Here is a 24355-nt window from a genome sequence, read left to right as displayed (position 1 = left end):
TAAGTTTTTATTCGATTTGAAAGCATCTCACATCCTACTTTTTTAATACACAAATTTGAAAGAAGTAATTTCTATATGATTTTGACGCCTATTACATCGATAGTTTTAATAGTTTTTTCATTTGCAAGAATTTCAAAATTTATTTGATCTACTATCTCATCCATCTTTTATTCCTTTTGTTTTGTTACTCGTATTTTAATTTGTCTCGATTGCGATGTTATTTTTTATTTATATTTTTACTAATTGAATCACTTAACTTGTATTCTATTTATTTGAAGGCGATGTAAAACTACTCAAGTTGTTACTCGTATTTTAATTTGCCTCGCAAGGACTTAATCTATGCACACGAGATTCAACCTCGCAAGGAAGAATTAACACTATAAACTCGCAAGTTTAAAGTAAAGGAATGATAACAAGCAATAAGCTAAAAGCTCTCAACTCAATATAATTTGTATAATAAGGATTACAAGACTCCTTATTTATACTATTAATGTCAACCTTCTAAACTTAGTAGAAGACGATAAAATATTTCCTAAACTAACTAGGAAATAATAATAACTATTCTAGCTATAATAAGAAAACTAGTTTTCCTAAACTTATTAAGAAACAAATAAAACAAGCTGGCTTGAATTTGGAAACTAAGAACTAGACTCGATTTAGGAAAAAACAAATTAAGAATGATTCCGATTGAGCTTCAAACTTGCAGTCCCGTCATTTTTAAAACCCGTATAAGAATTGGACAACTCAACTTAAAAATGACCATAACTCCTTCGTTACTTAACCAAACAAAGCACGTGACCACTCGTTGGAAAGCCAAAACCCTGTACTTTAATCTCCAACAAAAATCACACCAAAATAGTCATATTTTCGAAGATATTGAGCTTTTAAATTAAGTGAACGAATCTGAAAGATAAGAGTGACTTGAACTTGCGGTTTGATCTTAGGGTCTATTTGGTTAGTTGTTTAAAAGAAAAGGGAAAAGGAAACAAAATTAATGATTTCCTTTGTTTATGTTTGTTTGACACAAATAAAGAGAATTTTATTCCCTCCATTACCTCCAAGTTTCTCTACATCATTACCCCTCATCTCCCAACATATCCAATACTCTTTCCCCCCTTCCCCCACATCACCTTCAACAACCACTCACACTCACACCCACTACCACCAACACCAACAACGACCACAACCACAATGTCACACCACCTCCGACAACCTGGCCATCGGCGCCCACCCCAGCAACACTGATCCCAACCACTACCACCACCATACGCCCACCAATTCTTCCCTCCACATGTAAAACTCCAACCACCACCACTAGAAACACATATTTAAACCCACAGAAACATTTCCCGAGACCCGAAATCCCCTCCCGCACCCACGAAACCACTAGATTTAGTGGTTTCGTGGGTGGATGAGGGGATTTCTTGTCTTGGATAAGGTTTTTGTGGGTTTAAATATGTGTTTCTAGTTGTGTTGGTTGGAGGGACAATGGGTATGGAGGTCATAAAGGTGGCGCCGGCAGCAGGATGTCAACGTCAGCGTCTCTTTATGGTGCAGGTAGTTGGTGGATGTGGTCGAAGTGGACAATGGTGTAGTTGGAGTGGTAGTTGTTGAAGGTGATTTAGTAAATATAGGTGGTGGACTAATAATAAGGCATTCCTCATTCCTATCTAGCCAAACAAGGAGTGAGGGTAATCCCATTCCTTTATTCCCGTCCATTGCCTTTCTTGTTTTCATTCCCTTTCCCTTTGTTGAACTAAACGCCTCCTTATACCCAGGGATGTATCATTCTCCCCTTCTTCAAAAAGATTCGTCCTCGAATATTAAAAATCTTGAAGTTGAAATTTTCATCATCAGACCCTCTAGGATGAAACACAAATCTTGTAAGCTTAAATTCATAAGATGTAAAAATTTCAGGAGTTAATCTTGCACACAAATTTAAACGCTAATGTAATTCATCATCTTCTATGTTGATTTCTAACTTATGCTCCTTGTTTGATTTGTAGTTTCAGCAAGCAACATAAGCGAAGATCATCTTGGATTTATGCTTTCCTCTTTTCTGCTTTCTACCCCACCACCCTCCATGCACAATCATAGAAAAATCCAAGTAATAGTTTCTCGAAATAACAAGATCATCATGAGCATCCATAAGAATCAAATCAAGAAAAAATAATAATACCCACCATATAGCTTCTTATCAATGGATTTATCAAGTGGAGATCGATAAGGTTCATTAACTTGAGAATCCAAACACATATTATCGAATACTAATTCCTCACCCAAGATTGGCAGCGTATTAGGATCGTCATAATTTCAATTGTAATTATTCTCTTACACGTGACTTTCATCACAAATTTCTTCAAATGTTTCGTCAAAAATAAATGGTAGGTTAGGATCAAATAACGATGTATCTTCTATATGAGATTCTTACTCTAAATAAAATATTTCATCATCTAACATCAAAAATAGCCATATTTTCGGATATATTGAGCTTTTAAATCAAGTGAACGAATCCAAAAGACAAGATTGACTTGAACTTGCGTTTTAAACTTATACCAATGTCCCTTATGTATCAGAAGGCTTAGTAATTAATGGATTGGATTAATAATCGTAGAAATAGGTTTGTTTAAGAACTTTGAAAAAAGTGGGCCATATGAAATTCTTCACGATAACTTATGCAAAACACAAGTTTTAAGTGATTTTTATGAAATTTTTTGTTCTGATGAGCTACAGTATCAGTTATAAAAGGCTATGTTAAATTTTTAGTGACAATTTACTTTTATGATTTTTTAAGTTCATTTTTATTTTAGCATCGTGCCTTTAATTTTCTTCAGACAACCCTAATCTTAAATTAATTCAATTGAGTTACTTATATTGATAAATACATGTATTTTATTTGTTTCATAATCAAAATTATTTAATGTATTGAGCGAGGTTGATGTGGGGTTTGTCGCCCTCTCTTGGTTAGAACAAAATTAACTGAACTAAACTAATGTAGTAGACAGTCGAGGTCAAATCCACAAGGAGATCAAGGGACGAGTACTAGTCCATCTCAAATTACAAGTTAGTTACGCAAATCAAGAACTGGTTGATAATAAGCTAATTAACTAAATTAATATCTAACTAAATCTACCAAACTAAGTTAATAAGTAGCATAAATAATGGTCTAAATAATAAAAAAAGGCTTAGGGCTCGATTACATCACTGAGAAGTTTAATAATTCACATTCATAAGGCTCCTTGACTAGTTGTCAAACAATCGAATTAAGAAGAAAATGCCTCAAGGTATCTCCCACCTCCCTTCGGGATTCGTGGTCAAAGTCCCGATTACCTACCTCTCGGTGTAACACCCCCATACACCAAGGTGTCTTACCAAGACCACCTTAACATATGGAGATGCTACCATCTCGGTTGCTCGAGGTACAGTATATCAAAAGTGAGCATAAAGAAACATACTTTAAAGTTCAACTGTTTAAAGTGCGTATAACTTAAAACCAAACCAAACGTACGATATAAACTGTCTCAAACCAAACCAACTAGAAAAGAAAATGTCATAAGACTACAGCGGAAGACTAAACTCAAACTAGTGATGACTCCATCCCAGCCAGATCCCGCGAGCTATCCATATGGTTACCTGCTAAACAGCTGCTCACCATCCCCGAATGGATCACCACAGTTTTTAAAACATTTAACCGGGGCCAGTTACTGAATAATTAGAATAAGAAACAATAAGCATCCAAATACACAAACACATTCCCCAATCTCCATTTAATCACTAGTCACCTAAGTACACACTAAGGGCTCGTTTGATTACCCGCTAAATTACACAGGAACTTTAATTCACGTGAATTGTAAAATGGTTAGGTTGTTTGGTTACCCCAATTCACATGAATTGAAACTTCCCATGAATTCCAATTCCTCAATAATGGAGGAAGTTGTTTATCTAGGTCCCCCTAGGTAAGTGGAAATGCCTACATGAATTACAATGCCTACATGTAACAAAACAACATTTTCAAATTCACATGAATTCTAAAATCATGTGATATGACACTTCCTAGGCATTGTAAGTTCCCGTATGTAACCAAACGACTCTTAAATGTGTAGCCCTGCCAGAATACCCTTCGCAATAGGTAACCCACTCTGCCAGTGGGGACCACAGGCTTACCACCTAAGCCCTGCTCAAAACCATAGAGCGACAACCCAATGACCATTAATGTGCCCATCCCCCTTGTAACGGCAACCACAAGGGCGTGAAGCCATTTCCGATGATGACTCCACTCAGCTGAGGACGCACCTCGCAAACCACATATACATCAGCCACCAAAATAGCAATACTAATATAACAAGCCAATTCCAAATTAAACAATCATGACAATCTAATAATCATGTCATTACATCAAATAACACCATCTTAAACTTAATTACACAATCAACTGAGTAGGAAAACCCTACCTTTTCGCAATCCGTTATAACTGCAGTCAAACATACAATTGTACAAGAGTACCACATAGTCACCTACAACAATAATCAACAACTATACATCATAATCCGATTTTTACCCAAAACTCCCAAATCACTCAATTAGGGTTAGACCAAACATAACGAATCAACATAAGGAACTTACCTAAATAACGACGATTACAAAGGTGTAAAAATACCCTAAAGTTATGAACCCTACCTTTAGATTTGATTGTAAAAGGTGGAGAGGTTGAACGTCGTTGACGTTTTGTGAAACCCTTTGAGAATAAAATAAAGAATGAAAAGAAACTGACGAAATAACCTTTAAATACCTCTTCCACTTTTACTATCAAAGAGCGACAAAAACTTGTAAATAAACCGACACTCGATCGAGTAACTCACGTACTCGATCGAGTACACCCTACTCGATCGAGTTGCCTCCACTCGATCGAGTACACTCAGATCAGAACGTACTTCAGAACCCACATACAATTTATTCGATAGAGTACCCTAAGACCAGAATATCCGAGGTATTACAGTATTCCCTCCTTAAAAATGAACATTGTCCCCGAAGTTCAAACCCAACCTATAAAGCATGTACACCTAACACTAACTCCACCAACTATGCCTACCTCCACAACGCGGCTCACGATATCGTATAAACTATAGCATAGCCTCTCGACACTAACTACATAATACTACCTCCACAAATGCCACTAACTCCGTCTCACTAACGAATTATCCACTAGCAAATCCAATATCAAGAGAATCTACCAAGAGAGATCAACCACCAAACGGAATGTTATATTCTACCACCCTTAAAATGAACTTCGTCCTCGAAGTTTACTTATACTCATAAACATCATCACCCAAACTATCAACACTATCAAAGTTTACTCACACTCATAATCGACATACTACTACAAGCACTGCCATTACCTTTAATAAAATCAACCACAACACAAATCCATCCTTTATTCTACACTAAGACTCAAACTTGCAAATATACTACAACATGCACAACCATCAAACTCTCTTTGTCAGATCCTACTCCTGTTAAGATAAATGTTACATCCTTGTAACCCACTAATACCAGATCCTCAGCTGTTTTTTTTCTTTTTCCTCATATCCTCGTCTTATGTCACCTATCACCGACCATAACTTCAACACCGACAACCATCCCATATCCAAGGCTCTCTCTCCCCAACAGCTCTCGTGCCTCCAATTATTGTGCACCCCATCTAACCTATACCCTAAAATCCTCAGCATAACCACTACTCCAACTCTTCAACATTACCGCAAAACGACATACTTCTTTGAACATGCACTTATCTCCACAATCATAACTCACAATCCACAATTGTCACACACTCACACTAGATCCTCAAGTTCTTTTCTTTTATTACCGCAAAACTCACCCATAACTTAACATGATACTAAGTCCCAACACTCCGTACCTACTATCCCGATAAAAGGTTATAAACCACCTGTAGTTTCCAGGTCATTACAACACATGTTCCACATATCACTTGCCACTACTATGTCAACCAATGCCTCCTCTAAAACAAAATCAAAAGTATTCCAACAACCTCTCACAACTGTCTTATTAACAGAATATCACTATACCATGACAACAATGGAAACATACGCAACTCTCTTTCATATCATACTCTACCCTTACTCCCAAGGCGAAACTGGTAAGAAACACCAATAGACAAAACAATAGTTTATATGTCCAAACCGAAACTCACAGGAAACAGCATTAAATAAAACAACAATCTATATAACTGATACACACTTTTGAAAATTCGTCTCATAAGTATCCCGCCTACTCCACCACAACCGATGACGACATCGCAACACCGCCACCAGCAGTCGCACCGCAGAGCGAAAGTACCCTCATCGCAACACATAGTACACTGCCTGGATCGCACCCGGAACACAACAACCACATTACTACAAAACCAGACTCTCGACACAACAATCATCACATGACTCCTCTAACCACCATTACCCTTTATGAATACCGTCCTATTATGTTATCATACACAACATATAACATGGAACACTCGGATAACAACTTTATGACTATCACACTATACCACTACTCATGAGGTCAGAACCTCACACAAACACTTACACACATCATAGACCCATAATCGAATCTAACTAGCCAATCCTGATCACGTAAGTTACCACCTGATAAAGGTTACCTCTCGCCCGAGCTTAATTCGTATGCCCCTCATAACATATTCTCTCATTCGCCTAACTATCACCTCCTGGCAAATGTAACCATACCATTAATACCCAACTACTAGCAGATGCCTTCTATATCCACATCTTATACTCCCTCGCAACCATATATACCAATCCGGCCTCCATAAAATCAACCTCTCTAGGACTGCTATCTTCTCTATTTAACGTCATTCTTAACTACTAGTGATAACATAACGACATCGCCATCTTTCGTATAACAAATCTCTTACACTCACCTCTAAATATAACAATTCATTTCTAAATCAGTTAACATCCCCAATTGACAAACAACAAATCCGTCAACAAAATTTACCTCAGCATTCATTCCATTTCTGTCCTTAATTGTATCGTCGCCTAACTCACCACCAAAATCTCATATCGTGCAAATACTCTACCAACTTTTTACTCCTCTTAATTCCTCAAAACTCATGACTAACATGTCGTCCTGAAATTCCTATATAAGCATTAACTCACACCCTTATGATAGTATCATACATCTCGACGATTATTTAGTTCCATATTGCATAAATCTGGTCAACATTCTTTTAGTTTACTCCCCTAATTCTTTTCCCTTTACACTCGACAAATTCAATTAACAATTCAACTCCTTATTCCTACTACCTAACTCTTTAGTGCTCTGGTTACCTTCTCATTACTCCAAAACTCAAATTCTATTAATTCATGTCAATACCTTCTCACTCTTTTTTACCATGGATCCTCTCTCATCATGCTACTCACTCACACTTACCACCAATCAGTCCACACAATCAACGTTTACTCTTCAATTAATTGCATCTCCCTTTTACATCTCTAGAAACCAGAATTCGTTTCATACCGTTAATTGCCTAAGGAAATTACACACTAGGCTCACCTCTTGATAGTTCAAATTCCCAAACTTGACCACTATCTACACATCGCGGTATAACTCGATCTAAGCCCACTATATACTATTCGTTTCCATCCCTCTATAACAACCTTCTATCACATATATCCTTAACCAACATAATCCTAACCATCTCCCTCCATAAAGCCTTACACATCCCAAGTTGCCACTATTCACATCTTTCCTTTCAATCTTTTCATTCTCACATTCCTCAGACTTACCTACCTCTCTTACCATGTACGATTATCACTACTCTACTTAAACTCACGACCATATCACTCACCATACCTCAACCAATGTGCTCATTGCCTCAATAAACTTATCAATATTCCCTTCCTCTTTCCACTATCCATCACAATCACGTATAATCCATGTCCTCCCCACCAAACTCATACCAATCATTAAGGGTGAGCAAAACCGGATATCCGATACGGTTTGAAACCGTATCGGATATCCGGTTTTTAAAATCTCCTTTTTTAGTATCCTTATCCGATACAGTTTTTCCGTATATTCGAAAACTGTATATCCGGTTTTTTCGTATATCCGAAAACCGTATATCCAGTATCCGGTTTTCCGCCTCACTTATGTATTTTAATATATTTTTTTTCTTTTCTATGTGTGTTTTTTGGTTTTTTTTTCGTAACTTAAAAGTGTTTTAAGAATTTATAAGAATAAATAACTTATAAAGTTTAATACTAATAAGAACATATTGGATATTTTGTGATTTATGTATATATTTCAATATTTTATTCTAGAAAAAAGGCAACCGTATCGAATACCGTATATCCGGTTTCATATTTTCCCGATCCTTATCCGATACGGTTTTTAAAAATTCGTATCGGATATCCGGAAATCCGTATAATTAAATTTGTATAGCGTATCAGATACGTATAATAAAACCGTATCGTATAATTTTGCTCAGCCCTACCCATCATAAGGTGCTACTTCTTACATCATAAGATATGGTAACTTACACATCAGGAGCAACACATATGTAAAACAATGCATAAAGAAGCAAAAGAACATCTTTGAAATAAATATGATATGCGACGAGGTCAAAGATAAGCATATGACCAAAACAGGAGTTACTAGATCAAGTACAGCCTACTCGACCGAGTAGGTGAAGATCAGAAGTACGCATAATAAATTACCAGGGCTACTAAATCGAGTACGGGGTACTCGGTCGAGTATAAAGAGGTGTACGATCGAGTAAGGGGTACTCGATCGAGTACCCTACGCAGATCTCAACATTGTCCAGTTTTCGTAAAACTGTCGTATCTCACTCGTTTCTTGGTCACCTTGGGCGCGTGACCTATCATTAGAATCTTAAGAGAACCAGTTATCACCTCTAAGTAGAATCACATCAGTATCATATATGCATCTCAAGTTATAATAGTTTAAAGACAACTTCTCTATAATCGGAGAACATAACTACTTGATTTTTCCTTTCAAACAACTTAAATAACAACAAAGCAAACGAAAGCAACTCGATACTCGTAAAACCAGTATCCCTAACCACATGTCACTATCTAAAAAATTCAAACAATAACATCCATCATGCTCATACAATATTCAACTTGTCAATCATGTACTACCTGCATGCTTACTTAGTATAACTTCAACACATATCAACATATATATACATATCATCATATCCTCCTAATATCACATGCTACTAATATCAACCAAAAAATAAACATCTATCATCACTTAAACATATTCCGCATCATACTTCACATACTTCTATCATTCTAGCCAATTCAACCACATACTTCATCTAACACATATACTTTAAAGACAATAAATAATTAGCGATCCCATTACTCACCCATAGTGACCAGTTCAAAGTTTCAAGGGCAAGTTCACGACTTTAGGACGTCTCCCAAGCCTTTGCATTAGCTCCTAACTACTCATACCCGGATTCATTTTAACTTGACTCTCTACATTCATTGGGTTTATTGGTTACAGGTTCCAAAATCGTCGTTCTGATACCACTTTGTAACACCCCCATACACCAAGCTGCCTTACCAAGACCACCTTAACATATGGAGATGCTACCATCTCGGTTGCTCGAGGTACAGTATATCAAAAGGGACCATAAAGAAACATACTTTAAAGTTTAACTATTTAAATTGCGTACAACTTAAAATCAAACCAAATGTACGATACAAACTGTTTCAAACCAAACCAACTAGAAAAGAAACTGTCATAAGACTATGTCGGAAGACTAAACTCAAACTAATGATGACTTCATTGCAGCCAGATCCCGCGAGCTATCCATATGGTACCTGCTAAACAACTACTCTTCATCCCCGAATGGATCACCACATTTTTCAAAACATTTAACCGGGGTTAACCGGGGTCAGTTACTGAATAATTAGAATAAGAAACAATAAGCATCCAAATACACAAACGCATTCCCCAATCTCCATTGAATCACCACTCACTTGACTACACGCTAAATGTGCAGCTCTGCCAGAATACCCATCGCAATAGGTAATCCACTCCGCCAGTGGGAATCGCGGCCTTACCACCTAAGCCCCGCTCAAAACAATAGAGTGACAACCCAATGACCATTAATGTGCACATCCCCCTTGTGACAGAAACTACAAGGGGCGGATCAAGGGCGTGAAGTCCTTCTCGATGATGACTACACTCAGCAGAGGGCGCACCTCGCAAACCACATATACATCAACCACCCAAATAGCAATACTAATATAATAAGCCAACTCCAAATTAAACAATCTCAGCAATCCAATAATCTTGTCATTACATGAAACAACACGTCTTAAAGTTAATTACACAATCAACTGAGTAGGGAAACCCTACCTTTTTGCAATCCGCTATAACTCCAGCCAAACATACAATTGTACAAGAGTATCACATCGTCACCTATAACAATAATCAACAATTATACATGATAATCCGATTTATGCCCAAACCAACAAATCACTCAATTAGAGTTAGACCAAACTTAATTTATCAGCATAAAAATAACATAAAGAACTTACCTAAATACCGATGATTGCTAAGGTGTAAAAATCCCCAAATGTTATGAACCCTTGCTTTAGATTTGATTGTAAAAGGTGGAGAGGTTGAACGTCGTTGAAGTTTTGTGAAACCCTTTGAGAATCAAATGTAGAATGAAAAGAAACTGACGAAATAACCTTTAAATACCTCTTCCACTTTTACTATCAAACCGCGACAAAAACCCGTAAATAAACGACACTCGATCGAGTAACTCACGTACTCGATCGAGTACACCTTACTCGATCGAGTTGCCTCCACTCGATCGGGTATACTCAGATCAGAACGTACTCCAGAACCCACATACAACTTACTCGATAGAGTACCCTAATAAGACCAGAATATCTGAGGTATTACACTCGGGTTCACAATCGGCATCTTAGGTCACAACCAGAACGCACTCCCATGGTATATATCTAGCGATGGTCGAAGTCCTTAGGTCTGTATCTAACTTCCCAAGTATCTCTCTCCCTTCCCAAGGGTAGGCTTCTAATTGAAGGTCAAGGGCACCCCGTCTCATTTCCCACTCTTGTGTACAACCTAAGTCGGCAAAGCTAGCCAATTGAAATAACGAAACTCCTAAATCTAACTGGCTCCCACCGATAGACATAGTTAAGAAGGAAGGTCAAGTCACAAGAATAATAACAATACACATTCTTTTAACCAATCCACACCGATTATTCAAAAACTCATCAAAATCGATACTTAAGCATGTAAAATAGACATATCGCGCTCTAAGCGAACTTTAGTGAGAAAACTACTCATTAATCATATTTGATCCAACAGAAAACACATTTTAAATTACTTTAATCACAACATTAAACAAAGTTAAAACAGTAAAGATTAAAACATTAAAGTAAAGTAAACTACACTAAACTAATATAATAATAACACTAACACTAAATATGGTATGAGTAATAACATTAAAAATTTGATTAATTAAAGTGAATTTTTCCTTTGTTTTTGCCCTTAATAACAAAAAAGTGATATTAAATAAGCGTATGAAATTTAACCCAATGAAGCGTGTGTAATTTTTCCTTTGTTTTTGCCCTAATTGTTGAATTTTTAGTAATATCGCATGAATTTCCTTTGATTATTGTTCTTCTTCTAATTAATTGATTTAGGCCTGAATTATTAATTAGGCTAGAGAATTGAGATTTTCTCCGACTGGGTTAAGACCAATATAGGCTACGATAATCAGATTGATATAGTTTCATTATAGCGATTGCATATTATTCTAGATCTAAAGGGCACAATTGAATTGACCGATCTTGTGACCTTAGATAATTCGATTGACCTTATAATTGACTAAATTACATCTCCGAATAATTGACCTAGTGAACTCGATCCCTAGACCTTTTAATATTATTAAACATCCTTTATTTTACATCGTAATTAGTTTACATAAATCAAACAAACAACCTTCAAGAAATTGTTACTCTTAAGATACTTTAAATAATAACAAACTGAATAACTACCGCCTCCCAGTGGATTCGATACCTGTCTTACAACTACCTATTTGTTGGTAGTATTGTAGGTTTACTTTGACTTAGGGGGCGCGACTTTACTCTTATCAGCGGTGAAGATGTTAGGTGTAGTACGTTGTGAGTTTTGGTTTAATGTTTTTTTTTTCTTTTTTCTTTTTTTTTTCTTTTCAATGTAGTACCAAAAAAAAAATATGTATGTGATACATGTATTTTACGTAATACGTTTGTCTGTAAAATAACTTATCAACTAGTTTTAATCCCGTGCAAAAAAAATATACGGGTTGAACTTTAGATTATGACGTACAAAATATGTTAGTTAATAAAATAATTCGACGTAATATTCTGAAATAATAATTTTTTTTTTGACAATGTAATTGAACGAAATAATGTATAATTGTACAATTTTAACCCGTATGCGGATATAATTGTTAAATATTCAATGAGCTAACTAAAGTCATTAGTATCGAACAGTAAAATTCCACTTAAATATGTTTTACACAAATAAGATCCTACAACCAGTTGTATATTAACATTATATAACTGGCCTATTTATAGTATATTTAACTGAAGTCCAATCTAATATTTGTTAAACAAAACACTCACCCTCTCCAAATCTCAGTGTAACCAAACGATTATTGCAAAATTCCCCTCTAAACCTCTCTTAAACGACGAAACTCCATTGTTCTCTAATGTGGAAGACTTTCATGCTCCTTTAAGTCCAACCAATTCCGATTTTTCAGCTTCAATGTCTATGAACTCGTAAATTATAAATTCACATGAAAAATACGAACTATTATGAAAAAAATATGAGCTATTATAAAAAGAATACAAGTTTAAACTTAATTGTAATGTACTTTCGAAAATACGTGCTATTATGAAAAAAAATACGAGCTTTTATGAAAAAAAATACGAGCTCAAACTTAATTGTAATGTACTTTCAAAAATCCGAGCTACTATGAAAAGAATATGAGTTTAAAATTTTCAAGAATACAAGGAGATGTAACTACTAATTATTTTTCCAAAACCATTGACTATGAGTTAAATGTTTCAATTTCCATTGAAATTTCATGCTCTAATGTTCATGTTTTATTGATGATGATCATATGGTGTTTCATCCGCCTTCGAAATTTCCTCCACTATTGGTAAAAATGATTAAATACTTATTGATTATGATTGAAAAAGGAGAGAAATAATAGTTGATAGATTAATTTAATGGGAGAAGATGATTAATTAACTACATAATGAAGAAGATGAAGAGATAGGGAAGAAAGATATGGAAGCAGTTATAGAGAGAAAGGGTTAAATTGGATTACGTAGTAATGTTTTAGGTTTTAACAAAAATAAATAAGAAAGACTAAAATAACCTTGGATGTACAATAGCATTGTACATCTGGATGTATAGTCTATGAACTGTATATTTTAAGTTAGTAATACATATTATACATAGTAGGTAACTTTAAAGTTTAAAATTTCCAAGCAATGTACGATTTTTATAGTGTGTCGTCTTATATATATTATACATTTATAGACATCTGTATTCCATATTAGATGACGTAATATTCTTCTCAAATGATAATACAATAATTTGATGTATAATGTCAATAATGATAAGTCATGTTACAATTTAAACTCATGTGATATAATTTCAGGTGATTAAATATTCAGCTACTTAATTAAATTCAAATGCATATTGAAAATAAATTAACCATAATTATAATTTAAATGCTTATGAAATTATCGATATAAGTCGTTATGCAAATCTATCTATAAATATAATTAAAAGACAAACCTAAAGAATCTACATGACAACATAAAAAGTGTAGAAATCCTAAGTGGCAGCCCGTGGAAAAGTCTTATAGTAAAATCACAACCAATATTTAGTATACATCCAAGTACAATTAACTCATAATCAATTCACACCTTTTCGAGTTCTTTTCAAGTTCAATCCAGCTATATTAACGGTAGTCTCTTAAAGACTCAAGGGAAGCCAAGAGATGAGATTAATTAGACATAGCAACGAAGGGACATTAGTGTGGTAAATGAAAGGCCACCCAATAAACTAACAATGCAAATAATGAATCCCTATAAATTCTCTAACTTTGTGGGATTTTTACTTGCTAGGTTTTGTGGATGCAGTTTCTTGATTAATAATTTCATGTTCAATATATTGTAATAGTCGTCTATTTTCATATGTTTACTTTGTTAGGTGTTTTAGATTATTTCCTTTTACTTATATTTCCTATGTTAATTCGTCATTAATAAGAGTACATTTTAAGTCCGTTTTTGTCGAGCCATTACAAGTGCACTTCAATACTTTATACCTATGTTGAGTTTTATGACGAATATATGATTTTCCCCCTATATTTAGAATTACTAATTGTGTTTGTTTGTTTTTCCGAAAGACCACCATGAGGTTGAAGATGAAGATGAAGATTATGAGAAAGATGGCGATAAGGCTCTTACCCTCAATTCTTCATAATGTATTGCTCTTTATTTTATCTTTCCAATAAGGAGTCTATTTTAAGTTTCTATCTTTTTGCTTTAAATTGAATTGTTAGCCAAACGTTATAGTTTAATGAATTGTTGAAGTGGCATTGATAGAACAATTTTCAAGCCGCGGGTCAGATTCACATGGGTTATATTATATCTCACTATGATTGTTTGAACATTGTTATTCAATTATTGTTATGCATGCCTAAATTGAAATTGTTACACTAGAGGGAGCAATCTAATTTTAGGCTGTTTTTCCTTTCAATTTTTAATTTTGTACTCTATGGCTTTGTTTAGTGCTATTTTTACTACATTTTATTTGAATGTGTATTTTATGATTGATTGTTCACGTAGACATCATAAGCAATGGGTGTTCATATATTTCTAATAAATTAAAACAAATTTGTAGGGAAATATATTTAAGTAGCTAATAATACCGTCAAACTCTAGGATCTAAGAGGTTGATGGACCTCTTGGGTCAACTTTTATGCTTCAATAACTCTATTAACACCTTAGAATATATGGTACGAGTGTACGACACTGGTAAAGATAATGGTGCTTTGATCTAACTTCAAGGAAAAGAATAAGAAAATCTAGGAAGATGATTTTGTAGGAGTCATGGGTGCAAAATGATACGAAGTTTTCCTCCATTTCAATCATTTCTATACATTTATTGAATATGTGTGAGTTATATTTTAATCAAATGTATAAAATTGATTGGAATAAAGGAAGTACTAAAGTAATCGAAGGTGTGACTAGGAGTTGAAAGTTGAACTTTAGCGCACTCTATGAGTTTGGCAATATTCTCATTATAAGTAATATAAATAGGATGAGATAAAGTGAAATGCTACATAGTTCATAATTTATTAGTCAATTTATTTATGGTGGATTTTTCGTTTCTCTTCCATTTTGTTTTTTTAATTACATTAAACGCTTTTAAAACTTGAGATATTGGTCATAAAAAAACACTCATTTATCCTTGGTTTATGGGGTATCAATATCATTTATCATTTTTTATTGGTCTAGGGTAGGGGTGTTCACCGGTCCAGGACCGGACCGGACCGGACCGAACCGGGATAGAACGGAGACCGGCTGACGAAAATACTATTACCCGGAGACCGGACCGGATTTGAAGCTGGCCGGACCCGGACCGTCCCTGACCAGCCGGTCTTAACCCGACCCGGACCGGTTCAGACCGCATGAGTGCTTTGATTATGTAAAAAAACGAAAGTAGAGATCCAAAGTACTTTGTGCAAATAAAAGTTCATACTCAAACGAATGAACAGCATCTTGTTGTTGGTAATTAGCATTGTCAAAATCTAAAATACATATCAAACTTAAACATAATCAAATTTAAACAAATTCCAGAAGAATCTAATTTCATAAAATCTTCCATGCAAGTCCTGATGCTTTCGTAAATTCTCCAAATTTGCAATTCCTTAGATTTCCATAAAAATTCTCGTCATTTATTGTTCCATATTTCTTCAAATCTACAAAAAAAAATAGATGTTTAATATAAAAAAATATATAAACAGAATAACAATTATTATTATTATTATTATTATTATTATTATTATTATTATTATTATTATTATTATTATTATTATTATTATTATTATTATCCATATTTAAAAAACCAAATAAAGAAACGGAAAAAAAAAGCAAATTAAATTGCAGAAATTAACACCATACCTTTCAAATTGTGGTGAAGAAACTTACGATCTTCTCGCAAAAGTGCGGTATTTGTTTGAGAAACTCAAAAGTGAATGAAAATAAGATGTACATTCTAATTGAGACAAATAGGGGAACGTAAAACTATTTATAGAAAAAAAAGGATGAAAAAACCCTAGCCAAAAAGTGTAAAACGTGTGAAGTGTGAACTATGGTTTATGGATATGAATCGTCAGGCTAGAAATCTACAATATCTTTCAGTTTTAAAAGCTTTTGAAATTTGAATAATATATATACATTAATTAAATACCCTATAAAACAACCCTAGTCATTGCCAATTGTCAATCATGCATGGCCCATTATCACCACTTCCAAAAAGCAGAACTTCCCAATTGCATACGGACGACATGCACGGCATATAACAGTATATTCGCTGAACCGGTCCTCCGGTCTTAGCCCGGTTTTGGACCGGTCCGGACCGGAGACCGAAAATTAGCATTCAGAAAACCGGAGACCGGCCCAGATGAGAGCAGGTCCGGTCCAGTTTACCGGGTCGGTCTAGTTTTTGAACAGCCCTAGTCTAGGGGTTGTCATTGATAATTCTTAAAATTGTGAATTTATGATTCTATCTTTAATGAACTCTATGAAAATTAATATGATGAATAATAAAATTGAGCACCTATGATTTTAAATAGAACACGGTGAGATGACAAAACAGATCTCTTATCATGTGTTATTATTCATTTTCATCCGAGCCATGATATGGTTGTCATCTAATGTTTGGCTTATATCTTTCCTCCATCCGACCACCACCAACACTACCTTCTACTTTTCTTTTACATATAGAGTATATTTTATACCACTAATTCTCATTTAAGACTGATATATCCGTCTTAAACTTAAAACGGGTCAAGTAGTTGAAATAAAACAAAGTAGAATGCATAGGGAAAAACAAAAAAATTATCTTATATACACATGTGGGATGATACTTGACCCGTTTCAATGCTAAAACGGATATAAAGGAGACTATATTTTATATTTGCTAGATCACCCTCACAATGTTAATGATATATACAATGCGATTTTTGGAATTCATGTTGCTCGATTATTGAAAAATGAGAAAAAAAAACTTTGTTTTCTAGAACTTTTAATCTGGTGTCATATTACACAATGTATGTAGGATAACTAAAACAGTTTTACAGAACGAGTCCGTGAATTTCATGGGCCATAAAACTAGTTAATAGTCTTAATACCTATAAGCCCAAATTGAAACGAACCATAAACTGAACACTCATAATAAAAACCTAACCCACCAAAATTAATAATATAGTAAATAGTAACCCAAATAACTCACAAATTGTTCAATAGGACATTCTTATTCTATAAGACAAGTCCATTAACTAAAAGATGAATCATTTTCTAAGACAAAGCCCAATAAAATAAAACCCAAACTCTTTTATTTGCACTAGTCAATAGTCACTCACACTCCGTCCCTCCCTATTTTTCTCCATGGTACAATCCCTTCTACTTCACCTACTGGCACTCATAAGTCCATCCGTCCCTAAGCCACCAGTTTAATACCGGATCCGCCGCATTCATTGATCATCTGGCTCGCTCATGGACATCGATGCTTTTGTCACAAATTCGTAAGTTTTTAACTCAATGAACTACGTTCTCTAATTAAAATCAAAGATAGAATACATACTTTATGAAATCAAAGTCTTGAACATGAACTTGTCATCCTAAAACTACTAGTCATTAAACTAAAATCATAATTCACAAAAACTATAGAAGCTACCAATCAATCAATCATAGTAAATGAAAAATCAGTAAGTACATTATATATATCTGATGTACTACCACCAATTGTATAGTTTTTGAGCATTATAGTAAAGTTTATGAGTTTGTTTTAAAAATTATGAGTTTTATTATAAAGTTTTTGAGTTTATTCACTTAAACAATGAGCTCATAAAATAAAATTCAAAAACATTACATATAAACTTAGTTAAATTTGAGTTTAGACTAAAAAAAATTAAAATCTAATTTATCTTTGAAATTTATTGTTTAAAATATTCCTAATAATTGATTTGGAAACAAATAACCGTAAAAGAGAATTTTTTTAGAATATTTTTTTTCGATCAATTGTTAGATTTGATGAATTATTTTAGATCAACATATATCGATGATTTTATAAAGAACAAAAATCAATCGGTACATATATATTTCGAGCGATATTAGAGAGTCCAACTTTTTTAGAAATTTTATACTACAAAGTAAATGTTAATAAAATTATCCTAACAAGAATAGATTTGGAAACACATTTAATAATAAAACTAGTTTTGTGGCCCGTTAATTTCACGGATATTTTATTTTTAGTGTGATGTTTTTAGTGTTTCTAGTTATTGAGATTTTATAAAATATCAAGTCACATAGTAAGATTACCTCATGAATAATTCATGATAGATTGTGTACTAAAAATACGGGCATTGACATGTTAACTTAAAGATCAAAGTCGATAAACTAAATAGTGCTATTTTTTCAAAGGTAAAATGATGAAAAAAAATCAACAAATACCAAAATAGAAAAATACAGTTGAAAAAAAAAATTAAAAAACTATTAGTCATTCACGTTGATGTTGTCAATCTTACACTTAGTTTTTAATATATAATTCTTTAATATTTTACTGCTCCATATAGTCTTCATTCTCCAATAAATCGTCCCTATAAAAAAGTAACTCAGTAATTAGTGCGAATTAACCAACAAAACAGTGGAATTTGTTTTATACAATATTATCGTTATTAACTTAAACTTCCTCTTAAATAGAGAAAGAAAGAGGGAATGAGAATGCAGTCTTAGAGATATAAGTATGTTAACATTTGAATAGGTCAACAGTACAAACCTTGGTAGACCCTAAATGAGAACAAAACAAATACATACGATGAAGTTGAAAAATGTGATCAAAACTTCATACAAATAGAACTTGCACTAAAAAATAAATAAATTAGTTAATAATCTAAAACCTTAATACATTTACCTTAATTGGAATAGAATCATAGGAATATTAGTGACACATTTAGTTCTACTAACAATAGGGACGAGAAAAATTTGGTTTATAAATTTTGCTTTCCGACAAAAATATATAAACAATTGAGGATGTGTTTATGACTTTTGAGCATCATTTTTTCATTATTATCAAATTTAATATAAGTATAAATATGAATCAAGGTTCATGACTTTTGAGTTTTGAGCATCATCTTTTTCATTATTATGAAATTTAATATAAACATGAATAAGGAGTAAGGAGAAATGGAATGTATAAGATTTGCTTGATTACTAATAATTATAATTTTTTATTTTTTTTACAGAATCTACTTTATACAAGAGTGGTTTAAGATATAATCGTATGTTATTAAATATGACATATAGATTATGGTATATAGTTTGGCTTGCCTTTTAATTAGATTTATAGATTATAGATTTTTTATTTAGATTATAGAGTTATAGATTTTTCTTAGTATTATGAAGTCTAATATAGACATAAATATGGTGTAAGGAGAAATGGAATGTGAAAGGTTTGCTTTATTGTTGTTGTTGTTGTTGTTATTATTATTATTATTATTTTTTTTTTATTATTATTTTTTTTGCAGAAAGATTAGGATCATTCTCATTAAATATGAAGGGGAAAATAGTACAGATCCTACACTTCTACAAAGGAAACCAGTGTGGTCACCTTACAAACAAACAACCAAAGAAATATCACAAAGGAAAGCAAAGAACTAATGCATAGCCTGTCTAAGACGAGTTATAACAAGAAACTGAATCCTCCAAATGAGAGCAGCTGGAACAGTCTGGACTCCCTTGAAGATCCTCCGATTTCTTTCATTCCAAATGAGGTAAATGGCACAAAGAAGCAAACACCTTCTCTGACGTTTAACCCAACTCTTACCCCTATTGTGGTTCTTATACCAGTGAGAGATATTATCCAGCTTAGACATGAGAAGGACATGCAACCAGTGAGCAACTGCATGCCAGACAGTGGAGGAAAAGACACATTCAAAGAAAAGGTGAGTGGCAGATTCAGAGCTACTCTCACACAGTACGCATCTGTTAGCCAGTTGCACCCCTCTCCTACAAATATTATCAAGTGTAGGTAACTTGTTTTGAAGAGCAAGGAGACCAATAATCTCGTGTTTAGGGTAGTTGAAAGAGTCACCTACAGTTCTGTGCATAGAAAACACAGGCCCTTTGTTTCTCAGCAAAGAATAAACCTGTACCTTATAGTCAGGCAAACCAAGCAAATCCTTAGCTTGAGAAATGCCACCAGCAGCCAAGACAAGCAAATCCCTGCAAATGATAATATTCCTCCAAAACCAAGAGTGAGCAGCAGTAGTTTGAGTAGTCCAAAGGTTATCACCCTTAAGGACATACGCATTCACCCTTTTATTATTATTATTATTATTATTATTATTATTATTATTATTATTATTATTATTATTGTTCTTCTTGTTGTTATTGTTATTATTATTATTATTGTTATTGTTATTGTTATTTTACACAATCTACTGTGCATGAGAATGGTTTAGAAATTATCTTCCTGAATTAAAATATGACATGCAGAATAATAATGGTAGATAGTATCGCTTGCTTTTTAATTATCTTATGGAATTAAAGTTAAATAAATAGGTAGATTAATAACCAAATTTATAAAAGGAAAATAAAGAGTTTATATTGGTTTTTTAGTGATTGCAACTACTGTTTTTTTTTTTTTTTGGTACTTATAAGCATGTGACAATTTTGAAAATAATTAACTTTTTAATACATAGTTTTGCCTTTTTATATTATTGTATAAAAGTAAATAATTAAGTAATTAATGTATATGAATTAGTATTAACCTCTATAAAAATGTCATGTGAATTAAATTAAATGTTTTAAGTAGCCTTTTAATTATATTGTATAGATAGATTTTACCTCAGTTTCGTACCTTTTGTATTTCTTCCCTCTTCAGATTACCCACGTGATGCTTTTTCTTATCTGCATTCACATACATTTTACGATGCTTTAAAATTCATATAAAAAAAAATATTGACCAAAAGGTAAAACATCCCTTTACAAACGAATCAACATTGTCACATGTAAATCATTGAAATAAGTGTGTGGAGGGAGTATAAATCAAAGGATTTAGAAAACCAATAACATAAAAAATTAAAATATACTTTATTGGACATAACAACAACAATACTCAATAATAATTCTCAATATACTCTCTATAATCAAATAAATGTTATGAAACAATAGTTAGATGGATGTCCATTGGGCTTGTACCCATTATACATGTAATTAGGGTGTTGATAAACCCATCATCTATGTACTATATATACCCATATCAGATGAATAATAATGAACTCTCTTCCCTCACTCAATCTATTTGCTTATTTTCTCTCTAAGTTCTCTCTACTAGTTCTTCTCTATTTCTTATTCTATAACACGTTATTAGCACGAAGCTCTAACCCTAGCCTTATTATTTCTACATCTGGCCCGGCCACCATTATTTTCATTGGTATGTGGTAAAAATCAGGTAGGTTTATCCTTCTTCGCTTTTGACTTTTATGCGTATGGTCCTCGTTCCTTTCTAAATTCTAATGTAAAGTGTGTATCATGCTAATTTTCTGGGTATAGATCAAGAGCAATGAATTTTGTTTATATATACGTACAACGATAAGCTTTTTACAAATTTCTCAGGTACGGAGTATATGTTGTAGTAGTTATACATGGCCAGATGAAATCTCTTGTAGTAGTTATACATGGCCAGATTGGTTACGTTAGAGGATTGGTTTCCTAACTTTTCTTTCCTTTTGATTTTTGCCGATAATGATTGTTTGCAAGTTTGAGATCAGTTTTGTTTGTAGATCTTGCAATAATTACTTGTTCTTGACTGTTAGGGTGCAAACCCATGTCCCACATCGGTAGAATAAAGATGAAAGATCATCTTTATAAGTGTCTACAAAATATAATAGTACGAGGCCTTTTGGGAAGGAGCCCAAGAGTAAATCCGTGAGGGCTTGGCCCAAAGCGGACAATATCGTACTATTATGGGTTGTGGACACAGATGCAGCAGAGGCCCAACACGGGATATTCACGCTTCCGCACAACATTGACATCTACTAATTACGTTATCTAATATTCGATCTTCTGTCTAATTAATGTTAGACGATCTCATAAAGATCTCATATCTATTTAACATAAGACGATTGTCATTATAATCTAAGATGTATCAATTTAAGTGAGACAATCTAATGCCGTTATGATATAAGACGGTCTTCTATCTATTCAATGTAAGATCGCGTCCTATCTATTTAAGTGAGACGAACTCATATCTATTTAATTGAGACGATCTCATATCTATTTATTTAAGACGAGTTCCTATCTAATTAATTTTAGACGATCTCATTATCTCATATCTATTTAACATGAGATACGATTGTCATTATAATTTAAGACGATCTTCCATCTATTGAACGTGAGACGGTATTCTATCTATTTCATGCGAGATAGTCAATTGTCATTATAATTTAAGACGATCTTCTATTTACGTCGTTATTATGCGAGACGATCTCTATCAATATTATATGAGACAATCTCCTATTATTTTATGTAAGAATAGTCTCGTATCAGTAATCGGTCTCCTATAAATTTAATGTGAGACGGACTCCTATCAATTCAGTGTGAGACGGTCTCTTATCATTTTAATGTGAGCTAGTCTTCAATATTTGAATGCGAGACTAATTTATTTATGAAGTGAAATTCTCCAAATTATTAAGACTTAAATAAGTCATTCGTCATATGGAGTAAATTAAGACTTAAATAAGTCATTCGTCATATGGAGTAATGGTTAATACCATTAAGATGACAATGATTACTCAATAGGATAATATCGTCCTATTTCCAAAAGGGATATTAATATATGATCAATCTTGCCAATTTATACGAGACACTAAGGGTGTTCTATCTATATGGCTATATCAAATAATATATTGAGCACATATGATATTAAATAGCTAATCATAATTTTATCATTCAATTGGTTTGGCATTTAAGTGCACAATTGCACATATATTGAGACATAGTCAACTTCGCAGTGAATTGCAATTAAATGCAAATAAATATCAAATTTGGCATAAAATGATGATTGAAAATATATGAACACCACTGCTTCAAAGTACGAGTAAAAGAATTATGATGTAAAATTGAGGCCATCGGGATCCCTACTATACCCATTTTCTTATAAGCCTTGGTTCTACTTAAACAGTAATGTGCTGACACTCTTTCGAGTATAGCATATACATTTTATTTATTACACGCAAGTACCAACATTAAAATTGTGTGTGATTGATATTAGAAGATCTAAATAATAAAGTTGCACAAAAGTACTCAAGGTTGAAAAGACTTTGTAAGTTCAATTGTACGAATTGATATTGTCTTCAGTGGCTTGAAAGCCACATAACACAATTGTGAGTACTTTGTGCTATTAAAATTCACAGTTTAATCATTATTATGTGAACAAGTTGATCTTCTTAATTGGGCATTTATTCAGCAAATTGATAATCAATTGCATTATACATTACTCCCCATAATAATCAATAATGCCCACTCATGAAATCTCATTTAACATGAGAAAATCGCATTATAAGGTGGTCAAGTGAATGATTGCAATCTATCTTGAATATAGTTTTTACCACCTTAAGGGGAGAAAGTAAGTGAAAAGTTGGTAAAACGAAAGAAGTTTTATCATACTAAATTACACTTATAGTGTAATATATGAAGAATGACGATTCTTGACATTTCTAATATGATCATAAAAGTATATCCATATGAAACGGATACACATTTGCGCGCAATATTCAATTGCCAATTGGATTAGGACTTTATAAGTCCGTTTAACCATCGGCATATTTATGGTTATTAACGAGCTCATAAACCTGAAATCCATCCAAATCATGGATATTTAAAATAGTACTGTACAGTTTGCATTATCGAGTCATCATCATCATATGCATATAGAGACTAAGTATATCATCTTTGAATTA

The sequence above is a fragment of the Silene latifolia genome, chromosome 9, assembly GCF_048544455.1.
Source record: "Silene latifolia isolate original U9 population chromosome 9, ASM4854445v1, whole genome shotgun sequence".
NCBI classification, from domain to species: Eukaryota; Viridiplantae; Streptophyta; class Magnoliopsida; order Caryophyllales; family Caryophyllaceae; genus Silene; species Silene latifolia.
This window is presented reverse-complemented; position numbering follows the sequence as displayed.